Raw genomic sequence first — 15,147 nt, forward strand, 5'->3', positions numbered from 1 at the left:
CTTGACCTCTCTCTCTCTCTCCTTCCCTGGGGACTCAGGGTCCAGAAGCTGATCAGGAAGGACAGGCCTAGTTTTAGTGGAACAAGTGTGTCAGTGAAAGGGCATGGGCAGCCCCTCCCTGCCAGGATGCAGACTAGTGTGCTCCAGTTGGGCCTGTTCCGACAAAGAGGGCTGAGGCCAGTGGGCCGTGGGGTTACTCATGGGGGCCTGTGGGGGCCTCTCAGTTTGGGCCTCGGCTGCCTCCCCAATTTACCAGTTTGGGGGAACCTCTATCCTGGTTGTCTTCCCTCTTTTGCTTCCTGAAGCCGCAGGACCTAGGGGCTCTGGGGTCCAAGCTGGACTGAATCCTGGATTCCAAGACAAGGAAGCACTGATGCTCTTGGCCAAGTATAAGCTTTTAGAGCTGTGGGAGCAACCAGTGGGAGCAACCTCATCACAGTGGATTCCCATGTCTGAGCAAAATGCACTGTCTGGTGCCAGGTTCAAACAGAGCTTTACGAGCAGAGAGGTGGGGTGGCCAGGCAGGGCAATATCAAAGAGGGTAGATGTGTGCAGAGAAAGTGAGCCCGGGGCCTTCCTGAGCTGAGGCAGAAACGACTGGGAGGGTTTTAAAACCACGCTGCTAAGTTGGATGTGCCCAGAGCTGTTTAAGGCATCAAAGTGGACACCCCCTGCAGAATCAGAATTGGCATTCCCTTGAGTCTCTGGGGTCTGACTCCCAACCTTCAGAAAACCCCCTCGAGCATTTGTCAGTGACTTTGGGTGCACACAGCTCCACCCCAGGCTTACCCCTGCACTCTTGCTGTAGAGACGATGTGCATGGGCACAGATGCATACCAGGTAACCTGTGGTCTGGAGGGAGGTGTGAGTGAATGTGTGTGGGGCAGAGTGTGGGATGGGCTGGAGAAGGAGGGGGCCACATGGCTGGGGCGCTGGGGGAGGAGCACACAGCAGGTTCTGTGAACAGGGCTGGGGGGGGTACGCAGCTAGAGCAATGAGCCCCCAGATTGGACGGAACTGTGCCCCATGGCTCTGGTGCTGCCAAGACCACCCTTGAGCTCCAATCTGAGCACGACCTGGTTACCATCACAGCACCAGGCACACTGCTGCCACATTCTGGTGCCCACCACAGCGAAGACTTATGGTTTACTAGACGGGACAGTGGACGGGGAGACAGGATGCAGTTTCCCTCCCTCCCCGCTTCCTTACGTGCCAAGCACTGTTTACAACAGTCAACCTGAGACAAAACTGCTGCCCTCATGGAGTTTACATTAATCTCTGTCACCACTTCCAGCCTTCAATTTTTCATCTGTAAAGTGTGACTTCTTCTGCCTCTAAAGCGTTTCCGTTGCAAGCTGGGCGGGCTGCAGCTGTTGGAAGGAAAGCAGAGGACCTGTCCTTTCCTGGGGACACCCACCGCCACTACCTCCACCACCGGAACAGGAGAACGTGGGAGCGACAACCCCAGCTGCCCTGCGATCCACACATCCCCAGGTCCTGGTTGGCTTATCACATCAGGCGGAGCCTCCTTGGATGCTCACATCCCACCCGTCCCTGCATCCTGGTGTCCTGCGCCCTCTCTTCCTTTGCCCGTGGGCATAACAAGGAGGCCTGCGTCTGCCTGCATTTATGTGAGCTACTTCATGGGTGCTTTCCAATCCAGGAGCCCTAGTCCTTTGCTGGAGACCAAACACTGAAACAATTATTGTTTAATTTCAAGTGAAAGGAGCACCGAAGGAGACATGGTGTGACCTTTTCTGTGTTTGTATCTATAGATAGAGATATATAGACATTGGAATTTATTTCCCCAGGGAGAGAAGTGCCACCGCGCTGCCAGCTGGGTTTGTGTTCGGAGCTGTGTTTGTGTACAGTGTTATGTGTAATTTATTTCCCCAGGGAAGATCGGCTAAGATGGCGCATCTGATTCCTACTAGAGGTTTCTTTTTCTTTCTCTTAAATAAACCAATCCACCCCCCACACTGAAAGAAAAATGTTCTCCTCCCTCCAGCTGCCTTATTTGACTGGCGTCTCTGGGCTTCACAGTGCCTCTGCCAAGGGCTTGACTCTGGTCTGCAGATCCCCTGGGACCCCGCATCACCCAGCCTCTTTCTGTTGTAGTCCTGACTGGGGGTGGCTGGGAGGGAGCTACGGAATGACTGAGGCCCAGGACACACACTGCTGGGCTGGCCTGCTTTTTGTCATCCTTCTGGGAGGTTCCCAGAGAGAGCTCTGGGCCTTTGCCTGCCCCCTACAGGAGCTGGCTTTGGCCTGTTGGGAAGGCATGTCTTCATGCTGTCTCCACCCTGCTCCCCAGGGACTTCTTCCCCTGTCCTCAGCCAGAGCCACCTCTCTAGACCCCCCAGGTAAATGAAAAGGAGCTCCAGCTTTCTACATTCCCTGTCCTCCTCTGTGCCTGATGGCTGGGAGATTAGAAATATTTAGAAGGCATTATTTAATTAGTTAGCAAATGCAATGCTTACTTTAATTTTGTAAATTCAGTAGGCACAAGTGCCCACCCACCTGTTCCGGTTGCCATAACAACTTTAAATTTCATTTGTGGTCTCTGCTGATGTTTCCCTTTGTTTGTGTGTATATGTGTGGTTTGTTTGCCTGGGAGTGAGTGTGTGGTTTCTCTCCCATTCTCCTCTTTCCCTGAGTCCCACTGTGATTCTTCCCATTTCATCTCATTCTTTTTGATGCCTCCCTTCTGTCCTCCACTTCCTTCAGGGTCTCCATTGGTCCCCTTTCCTCGATACTGGGGTTTAGTGTAGAATTCTCTTCTCTCATTGCTGGAACCCATGGGCCAACAGTTCTCAAAGGTTCTCTCACTTACTGTAGGCATAGGGGCATCGATGGCTGTCTACACGGTGTGATTTCAGGGACACCAAGAAGGTCCTACAAGCTCAGAATACCCTTACCCAGTGTCATGGTGGCTTACCCTCACCCAATATCCTTACCCAGTGTCATGGTGGCTGAAATTTCCCAATTGCAGATTTGTGACCCTAGTCCTTCCTTTAAAGGAATGAATGGCGAGTGCTTTTGAAGGGATAAGCTGTCAGGAGGCTCTAATGAGGAAATACTGACAGGCCTGATGGGGTGCTGCTGGTTTTTGAGGACGAGCAGGAGACCACCTGGATACTGGGGGGAATAGAGTTATAGGAAGAGAGCATGGATGAGAGGGCATCTCTGAGTATATTCCTTTTCCTATGTGTGCTTTTGTCCAGGGAATTCACAGACCTGGACTCAAGCAATGTGTGGGCCAAGGTGCAGGGTTATTGGCCATGCCAGGCTTCCTGGGCCTCCTGAGCAAGCTTGACCTGTTACTTCAAATGCAGGAAGCTTCCCAAACGCAGGAGAAGGGAGACCTGATTGCAGTAGGGTCTGGAAGGCTACCTAAAAGGAGAGAAACCCAGGAGTTGCCTCCATCAGGGGCAGAAGAGGTTGTCCATGAGGGGGCTTGGATCTTGAGCTAAACATGTGGAGTCCTGAGAGGAAGAGTTCAGGAAGGAGATTGAAATTGGAGTCACCTGGGAATGTTTTAGGTTGGGTTTCCCCAAAAGCAAACTAAACTGTGAGCCAAAGACTTGAGTGCAAGTAATTCATTTAGAAGGTGATCCCAGGAGTGAAGAAAAGGAGGCAGGGCAGGGAAGAAAGCCAATAAAGGGTTTGCTGTTAGGCAAACTGGGACTCATTCCCACTGGGGAGCTCTGGGGAATAGTAGAAAACATGCCGGAGAGTTATCCCACCTGAAGGGTGAGAAAACTGAGTATGAATCTCCCAACACCTCTAACACTTCAGCATTGGCTAATACTACTTCTGGGTGCATTGATTCCCCAGCAGTCTGGCAAGTCTGGGAGGAGACTGCAAGTGCAGCGGGATGCTGTCAGCATGGACTGGGGCTCTAGTGCTTAGGGGATGGAGTCTGGGAATGGACTGCATCTGCTGTGGTTCACCCCTTGTACCACCCAGATTCACTCATGTTGCAGTTTACTATGTCCTCACTACTTCTTCCAAATGGTGACTGATCACAATTTCTTGGAGAAAAAAAAAGACCATTAGAAGTTTAGTGAGACAAACTGAAGTTTTTGTTGCTGTAGTTGGTACAGAGTCTGTCTTGATTCTCATTATATTGCCTTTCTACCACTAATTCTTACTTCTTCTGCTCAGCTAACATTTCTGCTCTTCTTGGCTTGCCTGGTAGGATAGACCAAGCTGTTACCCCTGAGAGGTTGGGCCCCTTCAGCCTTAATAAGAAGGAGTCAGTTCTGTTGGGCTCATGGATAGCCTTCTACCCTAGCACCATGGCTCTCTACACTGGGATGGTGAAGGACAGAGGCTAGTGATTTCAGATTCCTGTCCATTTGGTTGTTCAACGCATCCTTTGTGGTGGGCATTGAGAAAAATCTGTACACTTTGTCCCCATCTTCCAATCTTGATCTTTCTAGACCCTTGACCGTAACTAGCTTTAAACCATTCAACTGCTCAGGAATGTGCCCGACCCTTCTCCCACCACATCAGGTTGGTGATCAGTTGAAGAGGTTGAAACTTTCTCCACTGGGAGAACTTCCCTTCACCGTTGACTTTCAAGGTCACCTCTCTGCCGTGCTGTTGGGAGACTGTAGTCTATTTTTGGCTCATACCAGTATATGGAAATAATTTATCTATGAAAAAGAACCAGGGTTTTCCTTCTCTCTCAGCTGATAATGGGGAACTTACCTGCGACTGTGAGCTGGAGGAAGCACAGTGATGCAACAGAAGTGGGCGACAGCTGTTTGTGCCTCTTGGACTTGTTTGGTTTGCTTCCTAATGTGCCATTTCTATTAAATGATAGAACACTTCAGTATCCACACAACTTACAACTGGGTCTGAAAACACCTGGATCATGATGGACAGCTCTGGTATCATGGTTCGTTGATGGTCAGATGCTCAGTCCTGGCTAGAACCCAATACAACCCAATACAACTCAAAGTTGCTTTTTTTTTTTGGCAGATAACACAGTCTTGCTTTAGAATCCTAAGGTTTTGTTCTGTGACTCTCCTGCTTAAGCTTGCCAGAGACTCCAAACTACATTGTTATCTACACTGGATACTGCTAACATCGTGGAATCAGTCAGATCTATGGTGTCAAATAAGAGACTCTCTCTTAAAGGTAGATGATCAAGGTCCGGTGATATCTTCTTTACTTCGGAGGAAATATCCTACTATGTCCTGGACCAGTGGACCTTTAAAAAATTTATTGATGTGGCAGGCGTTGCAGGCTTTGCAGGACTTAACTCCCACCTGTAGTGCACGTGGCTTAGTATGGCTTCTGACTACTTGCCACTTCCTGCTCACCAGACCTGTTATGATAATGGGCCAATCTGATGCTCTGTGGCATGCTCAGAAGATCAAGGTCCCTTTAAACCACATAGGGACAGAGAATAGAAAAGTTTAATTGATCTAGGGCAAGACCATAAAACTACGTTATGCATTTCAAGTGAATGCTAATTTGTCCTGATCCTCCTTTTATTTTTAAATATTATTTATTTACTTATTAGAGATACAGAGAGAGAGACACACACAGAGAGAAGCAGGCTCCATGCTGGGAGCCTGACGTGGGACTTGATCCTGGGTCTCCAGGATCACACCTTGGGCTGAAGGCAGGCGCCAAACCGCTAAGCCACCCAGGGCTGCCCTGTCCTGATCCTCCTTAAAGTACATTGAAAATAATGCTTTCACTGGCTTGAGACCCACATACTAAGTGTCAGAGGCCATATGGATCTGTTCCACTAAAGATACCTGGCAAAAAGAGTTGCTACCACTCGGTTCAATTCATAGTAGTCCATTGTCATGATCCATGACCACTGATTTTGCTGATGAATTAAATGGGAGATATGATAGGACCACTGTCTTATACCCTAGAAGTCTTTAAAGGTGACACTAGTCTCTATCATTCCATCTATTGCTTAAGTTTTACTCTCTTGGTCTAATGGTATGTATGTGTGTCTCTTTGAATGTATGATATATTTGAGTGTGTGTGTGGATATGTGTGTATGTGGCAAAAGAAGACTTTCACTTAGGCTTTCCTACTGTAATGACTCTACTACATAGGTTAGGGAAGCAGGGTGAGAGTTCTGCTAACTGTGAGGTGTAGCCATCTGGATTATGCACTCAGGAACCTGGGAAATGATCACAGCGTGAAGCTGCAAACCTCTGGACCTACTGTGAAATGGACATCATCCAGGAGTCCATTCACTACATGGCATCTCTATGCTCGCACTCCATGTCCCTTGGTATCAATATCAATATGCTCAGACCCTGTCTCCAAAAGCCTTTGAGTTTTCTGGGCATTATTTCTTCCCCAGTATACAGTTACCTGGTAAATGTCCAAAATGTTTTTTTAGGGAAAGGATAGAATTATTGCTACTGCATATATTTCCTGTGGCATTTTCACAGTCTTTTGTCAAGGGGATCTGGCCTAGTTTTCCACTGATGGTCTCTGAGTCTAAGGACTAGCCCAGGTCTGGAAACTGGTTAGGGGATTATAATTTCTTATTGTGGGGGCTGACATCAACCATCTGCTCACCCCCCTTGATATTTTTGGTTATGTGAGTCAAGCAGTACCTTTGTTGGCAGAGAGCATCTACCTCACTTCTGGAAACATCATGGATTATTAGTCATTGCAACAGATCCCAATAGGTCAAGGCCTCCGTCTGGTTATCATTCCAGCCTTGTTGCCTATCACATAATTGCATTCACTTTGCTTTTGACTTAGCCTGGTTATTATAGAATCTTAGCTGCATTGACACTTGAGAGCCATGATAGCATCTCCCACTGTTTTTTCTGGCCTCAGACAATAGTTACCAATGAACTTCTGATAACAGTGCCCCAATATTTTCTTGCTTTAGTGAAGGGAATGTCCTCTGGACTCTCCTGGGAAACAGAGTCAGTTAGCGTGTTCTCTGGTCTGACATAGTGCATTCATTCCAACAAGAGAACCTCTTTGAGCCTTCTGTTCTCTTCCTCAATACTCTGCCAAGGCAGTTCTGGCGTTTCCACTTCATATACTATAGGCTATTATTGTTTCCAAGCTTCAAGGAGCCATGCCAACAGTGTGTCAGAACTGGCTTCAGATGTCCTTGCCAGAGCACTAAATCCTGAGTCATGGGAAAGTGCTCTCCTATCAGTGAACTGTCCACACCCAGCCTTACATTCTACTCACCCACTCCTGCACTCTCAAGTTCCATTCTGAGGCATAGTTTTCAAGTTCTTATGGGGCTCGCAGCTACTTTTTTTTTTTTTTGCTTAATAATCTACTTTATTCTGTAAGAAGTGACATAATTCCCTAGTCAGGTCATGTTGAGAGTTGGTTTTAGATATTGGTCTAGAAACAACAAGGGGAGGTGCAGGCTTCCTTTGAAGAGGATATGAATCATTTTATGAGCTATTAGCGTTGGTGAAGCTTTTGCATAGATCTAGACAAATGAAAGCCTGTCTATTTTGCATGGTAAGGGGGTATTTCCGCTGGTCTAGAGATTCAGAAAGTCTGGGATTTCAAGGTTCTCAAGGGTACCACCCCAAATATTCTCATGGTGGGTCTTAGGGCCCCATTCACTTCTTATTGGGGTTTTGCTGTTAGCATTGAAGACTTGCTGGGGCTGTGAATCCAACTACCTTTGTAACTCTGCCACTCTTACAATCAGATTTTGAACCTGATTTTCAGCTCAATCTGTCTTTCAGTCACAGGAGATGAGGATCCCTGGAGGCCTTCTGGCTTTTAAGTTGATTGTTGCTTGATCTGAGCCTATCATATTTTTCCTTCAGTGCTTTGGTTTCAATTAACAGCAGTTAGCCAACTCCACCATAATTATCATCACCCCCATGGTTTTTAAGTCTAGGTTAGTGCTTCTCAGACTATCTATTAGTTAAGAAATAGTTTAAAAATCTTTTGTGGACTGATGAATTACTAGAAAAATTAAATAAAAAAGACACACATAGTGTAAGAATAATTTTTAAAATTATTAAGTCCAACAGACATAAAACATCTCTGCTACAAAAATTTCCATGTACTTTTTCTCAATTTCTGTCAGAAGCTGGTGTTAAATAGTTCATGGGTTGGGATTGGCCCATGGACTGCACTTTGAGTAGCACTGTGCTAGAACTATTGTATAAGTCAGCGCCTTCCCTTCTGTCTGTATTCTAGCTCAGTTCATCTCACCCACAGGTAAGAGTTTTAGCAATTGTGATGCTGGAGCATGCTAGGGTTATCACTTTTCCACTTATCACCAGCAATGAGGTCCTCATTATTATTTAGTTGGCATGTAGTTTTATTCCAGCACCTCATGCTGAAAGTCTGCTTCCTACCTCCATTTCAGCATTGCATGTCTTCAGTTGGACATTCAGAGGCATTACCTGAGCCAAAGGATGAGTGCATGCAGTTTATTTGGGAGTTGATCTTCAGAAGGACCTGGCATATGCCAGGGCGGAATGGCGACTAGAGATGGAGCCAGCCCGCATTGGTCATTGAGAAGCTGCAAGCAGAGTGTAGAAAAAATAAGGGTGTGATTTAAAAATGTGATAAAATTCAGGTCTGTCAGTGACCAAAAATTTTTGTGACAAGGGTAGAGGTCTCTTTACTCATGGTTTGTGTATGGAAGGGTCATGTGATTTATTACAGACTCAGACTGGGCAGAGTTATTTACCTGCTGAAGAATGAAGTGGAGCAGAGATGTATAGGCCTTTGTGAGTTAACTTAATCTAGTGATCATTTAACTTTTTCTAATAACGCTACAGAGGTGTTTCCAAGATCTGGGAGCAGCCAAGGGCAGGCTGTGAGGCTTCCACTCCTTCAAGCACAGTAGCTTTGTGTTTACTGTCTTCTGGATCCGACAACATTTTTCCTTCTAAAAGAGCCTTCTTGTGCTCAGTGCTTGAACACCACTGCTTTAATCAATCTGTGGAGTTTGATTTATCTACTTTTGGGTGAATCCATTTGGCAAGTCAGAAGGTCAGGTCATAGGGTGACTAATGCCCTGTTCTGGAGTCCCTGGCACTCAGGGAATGTCACTGGTCTCCTTGAGAGTAACAGTGTCATTTAAAACTTGGTTTCCTCCATCCTCTTTCTAAACCCATAGCAGGCAGGGATGCTCAGCACTAGTCATCACGCATCTCATCTCTGGAATGACATTAATTTACATCAGAAAACAACCCCACTGGGAATCCTGGGTGAAGGTATCAATCCATTTCCAAGTCAGAGAAATTTCAGAGGGCTCCTTCATTTGCCTCCACCCCAAACACCAGCCTCTATTCCCCTCTCCTTTCACGAGGAGGATTCATGAGGAGGATTCATGTGGACCTGGCCGACTCAGGCTTCTTTCTCATGGCTTCGGCTCCCCTAGCACCTTGGACAGGGACACACGAGGCTGTTTCTGAGACTATTTCTCTCAGGGGGACAATTTACTCTTTGCTCTGTGCATGTCAGCAGAGCTCTTAAATTTCGAGGACAGTTGGATGAAATTGGATGTAGCCAATTTGCATCTTCAAATCAATTTTGTACACAGGGGCATGTGCATTCACATCTCTGGGGACAAGGGGGGAATGATGTTTGACAGCTCATGGGCAATGAGATGACAGTTTGCTCTGCTTGCCTTTGAGCATGGGCCTATGTAATCTTATGCCTCAGTTTCCTTTTATGGAAATAGGGAGTGGACCGGGTGATCTCTGAGGTGTCTTTTAGCTCTAGTGCTCTATGTTTTTAAATTTGTGGGAAAAGATGAAGGTGTTAAGAAAACCAGTGGTCTAAGTTGCACCGTGCAGCACAATGGGGAAGAGTAAAACTGCTTTGCACAGTCTTGGCCTCAGACCAGGTTCACTGTTTAAATGTCATCATGATGAGCAGGTTGGGAGGTGTAAAAGGTAAGGGGCAGCCTTCTTGTGCCCAGGGTAACTTGCTGCAGGCTTGGTGTCATTGGGGTTGCTTGCTGTGAGTGACATGGCAGGTCATCGCATCCCTGTGAGCCTTAGTTGTCATAGAGTGAGGCTAAAAATAACCCCTCCCAGGGTGCTTGAGGAAAATAGCCCGGAGACTCCTGGGGTATCACAGGCACTCATCAGTTGGGGTTCCTGGACTGGTAGATTTGGGTAAAAGCCCACCACAGCTAGGTTCTTCTCACCTATTCATCTTTATCTCCTATTGCTCCCACAGCTCAAGGACTTTTTCTGCAATTGTCCCCCCCACCAACCCTGTCTCTTGCATCATTAATTTTTACCTCTGTACTCTCTGCTAGTGTTCCCATCAGAATACAAACACGCTATAATAATATCTTCAGTCTTAAAAAAAAAAAACTCCCTTGACCGCCACATACCTCTTCAGCTACTCTTTAATTTCTCCACCTGCTTTGACAGCAAAATTTGCTGATAACTTGCTGCTTCCACTTCCTCACCTCTGATTCTCCCGTGAGCCCATTCCAATCAAACCTTCATTTCTACCACCTTTCTGAAATAGCTCCTGCCAAGGTGGCCTACTGTTAAATTCTGTGGTCCATGCAGAGTCCTCATGATGGCCTGTTAGCAGAACGCCTCATAGTTAATCACAGTGTTTCTTAAAACACTTTCCTTCCTTGGTTCACACTCACTCTTAGTTAACAGTCATCGTTGCTGGTTTTTCCTCTCCTTCCTGACCTCTCACTCCTACATCCTACATGCTCACTGCCCAGTTCTTCCACGTGCCTGTTCTCTAGTTGCTTCTCAGATTTATATCCCAGGCCCAGCCCTGACCTCTCTGCCCTGATCACAGGCCCATCTAGCCAGCTTGCTCAATAGTGCTGCTTGGTTGTGTAACATGCACCTAAACTTAACATATCCAAAGCTGAACACATCTTAGAAACTGACAACTTGGACTTGCCCATTTTAGTAATGGGTAAATTAATTTTTCCACATGTTCAGATCAAACACCTTAGAATCAGTCCTCTTTGACTTCTCTCTTCCTCTCTCTATGTCTGACCTGTCATCAGAATGTGCAACCCAGTCTTCGAAATAATCCTGCCTCCGGTCCCTTCTCCTGACCTCCACTACAACTTTCCTGCAGCAAAGTCATCATGATCTCTTACCTAACTAGTGTGATAGTCCATTAATTCATCTCCTTGTTTCTACCCTTCCTCCTTACAGCTGAGAAAGATAGTCATGGTTCTGAGTGATAATTTAAAAACATGTCACAATTCAGTGCAAAACAATCCTGTACAGTCCCATCTTTCTCAGAATAAGCTCTACATGATCTGGACCTTGTCTCCCTCTCTGACCTCATCATTGCCCTTGGCTCATTATTCCAGCTGCATTACATTCTGATGTGCTGAACAGAGTCCCACCTAGAGCCTTTGTACCTGCTACTCCCTCTGTTTGGAATGCTCTTTTCCCCAGACAGTCATGTTACTCACCCCCTTATTTCATTCAGGTCTTTACACAAATGGCACCTCCACAGAGAGCCTTCCATGCACATCCTATCTAAAATACACCTTTGTCATTCTCTCCCAATTCTTTTTATTTTAAAAATTTAACAACCTTATCGAGGTGTAATTGGCACACAATAAATCATGCATATTTAAAGTACACCATTTTGGTAAGTTTTGACATATGTAATCATCAGTGAAACCATCAGCACAATCAAGATGACTTATCCTTCCATTACTCCCAAATGCCTACTTGTGCTGCTTTGTAATCTCTTCCTGCTTCTCCCCCGCATATAAGCAATTACTGGTCTGGTTTCTGTCACTAAGGATTAGTATGCATTTTCTAGAATTTAATATAAATGGAACAATATAATATATATTCTTTTTTTTTGTCTGGCATTTCTCACTCAGCATAATTATTTTGAGATTCATCATGTTTTAGCGAGTATCAATAGTTTATTCCTTTTTATTATTGAGTAGTATTCCATTGTGTACTGATACATTCACCAATTGCTGCATGGGGTATTTCTAGCTTTCAGCTTTTAAAGATATTGTGAACATTCGTGAACAAAGCTTTGGGTGAACATATATGGTTTCCTTTCTCTTGAGTAAAATACCTTGGAGAGTAATGACTGGGTTAAAAGATAGGTATATGTTTAATTTTCAAGCAACTGTCAAACTTCTTTCTGAAGAGGCTAGATACCATTGTACAGATCAACGAGGCATGTATGTGAATTTTAGTTTTCCCCTATCCTTGCCATCACTTTTAGCAGCTCTAAAAGATATGTACTATTATTTCATTGCAGTTATAATTTGGTTATCCCTAATTACTAATTATGTGTAGCATATTTTTTCACGTGCTTACTTGCCACCAATATATCTTATTTGGTGAAGTGTCTGTTCAAAACTTTTATCCATTGTATTATTATTATGTTGCATAATAAACTATTACAAACTTAGTGGCTTAAAACAGTACATACTTATTATCTCATGCTTTCTGGGGATAAGGAGTCTGGGCACAGTTTAACTGAGTCCTCCTTTCAGGGTCTCCCCAGGCTGTAAACGTGGCATCCATCTGGCTGATTTCTCATCTGGTGGCTTGACTAAGGAAGAGTCCTGGTTTATCAAGTTGTTGGCAGGGCCCATTTCCTTGCAGCTGTATGACCAGGGCCCTGAATTATTACTAGCTATCTCATCTGGAATCTACTCTTAGCTCTAGAGGCTGCCTGCAGGTCCTTGCCATGTGGCTCTCCCCATTCTGCCAAAGTGGAGTCTTATGTAACATAAAGTAATCATGGGAGTAATATACCATCACCTTTGCCATAATCTATTGGTGAAAAGCAAGTCATGGGTTCTACTTGCACTCAGGGAAAGGTGCTTATACAACGATACAACTTATTAGGGATCACCCTAGGGTGTGCTCTTAGATTTATTATTTTATTTGGTTGTCTATCTTTCATTATTGAATTCAAGAGTTCTTTATGCTTTCTGGATGTAACTTTTTTTAAGGTCTCACATATTTATTACTGAACTAACCTACTGGTGTAGAAGCATAGTAACAGAGAAAACTCATTTCTCCAATAAAACATGTCTACTGTTCAGGTAGTAGTGATGTTTACAGAGTGATAGGATGTGAGCACAAGACCTTCATGCTGCATGAATATGTGTGCCATCTCATGTGTGATCCTTTTAGACCTAGCTTGGTTCTTCTCCAATGCCTTCTCTTGGAGTTGTACCTGATTTTATTACCAGTTTTCATCTGAATCCACTGGGGAATGGGATGATTCTGCTTTTGTTTCGTGGCCAAGAATCTCTTGATCCTGAAAGTCTTGTGAGAAGACAAGGTCAATGGCACACACCATGATGGCAGAGAAAAAGAGAGAACTAGATGCGTGTTTTTAAATTAAATATATAGTTTTCTCCTAGTCTGTGACATATCATTTCATTCTCTTACTAATGTCTTTCAAAGGTCAGAAATGTTGAATGTTGATGAAGTCCAATTTTTCAATTTGTTCCTTTATGGATGATGCTTTTGGCATTGGAGCTAAGAAATCTTTCTCTAACTTGAGGTCACAAGGGTTTTCTTCTATGTTTTCTTCCAGAAGTTTTATAGTTTTAGGTTTTATATTTAGGTGCATGATTCATTTTGAGTTAATTTTTGTGTGTCATGTCAAAATGTGGATTGGAATTTATTTTTTGCATCTGGACATGCAATTGTTGGGATACTGGTCTATAGTTTTATTGTAATATTTTTGTCTGGTTTTGGTATCAGGGTAATGCTGATCTCAGAGAATAAGTTGGGGAGTATTCTTCATCTTCAATTTTGTATAGAATTAATATTATTTTTTCCTTAAAATTTTGGTAGTATTTATCAGTGAAACCATCTGGGTCTGGAGATTTCTTTTTGGGAAGAAATGTCTATAATAGATGTAATATAATAAGGTTTTTCAAGTCATTGAAGTCTCAACTGAAGATTGGTAGTTTGTGTTTTTCAAGAAATATGTCCATTTCATTTAAGTGTTTTTCAAGAAATATGTCCATTTCATTTAAGTTATTGTTAGTTTATGGGCATAAAGTTTTCAATAATATTCTATTATTATTCTTTCATTATGTGCAGACTCTGTAGTGACGTTTCCTCTGTCATTTCTAATATTGGTGATTTTTGTCTTCTTTTTTTCCCTGAAAAACCTAAAAACTCATCAATTTTATTGATCTTAAGAAACATTTCTTGGTTTCATTGATTTTTCTATATGGCTTTCCTGTTATCTATTTTATTGATTTTTGCCCTGATATTAGTTTTTTCTTTTTTCTACTTATTTTGAGTTTAGTTTGCTCTTCTTTTTCTAGTTCATTAAGGTGTAAACTGAGGTTTTGAGAACTTTATTCTTTCCATAAAAGGGGCTTGCTGATCTAAATTTCCCCAAAGTAGTATTTTAGTACCATCCTGCAGATTTGTTGTGTTTCTGTCATTTTTGTTCAGTTCAAAATACTTTCTATTTTTCATTTGGATTTATGTTTTTGATTTGTGGGTTGTTTAAAAGTGTGTTAGTAAATATTGAGAGACTTTCCAGAGAACTTTCTGTTATTTATTTTTGGCTTAATTCCATTGTGGTCAGAGAATTTACATTGTATGACAGGTTCTTTTCAATTTTTAAGTCTTTAAATTTATGGGCCAGAATATGGTCTATCTTAGGAAATGTTTTTGTATGTCTCAAAGGCATCATTTTGCCTTTGTTTTTTAAAAATATGTTTGCTTCTACAGAATTTTAGGTAGACAAGTTTTTCTTTCATTAACGTAAAGATGTTTCATTGCTTTCTGGCTTGCATTGCTACTGATGAGATATCTGTAGTCATAGTATCCTTATTCCTCTGTATACAACACATCTTTTTCTCTATCTGCTTTTAAGATTTTTAAAAAAGATTTTATTTATTTATTCATGAGAGACAGAGAGAGAGAAGCAGAGACACAGGCAGAGGGAGAAGCAGGCTCCAGGCAGGGAGCCTGATGCGGGCCTCAATCCCGGGACTCCTGGATCATGCCCTGGGCCAAAGTCAGATGCCAAACTGCTAAGCCAGGCAGGGATCCCCTGATTTTAAGATTTTTTTAAAAAGATTTTTTATTTATCATTGGTTTGATTTGATTAGGATGTGACATGTGTAGTTTTCTTCATGTTTCTTGAACTTGGCTTTTTATTGAGATTCTTGAACCTAAGGTTTGTAGTTTT

At 43.6% G+C, this 15,147-nt stretch overlaps 1 pseudogene; it reads right to left on the reverse strand.

The window, feature by feature from the left end:
* LOC140616372 (putative elongation factor 1-alpha-like 3) overlaps positions 1-15,147 on the reverse strand; it is a 98,800-nt pseudogene that overhangs the window by 56,627 nt on the left and 27,026 nt on the right.

The sequence above is a fragment of the Canis lupus genome, chromosome 24 (assembly GCF_048164855.1).
Source record: "Canis lupus baileyi chromosome 24, mCanLup2.hap1, whole genome shotgun sequence".
In the NCBI taxonomy this organism is placed as follows: Eukaryota; Metazoa; Chordata; class Mammalia; order Carnivora; family Canidae; genus Canis; species Canis lupus.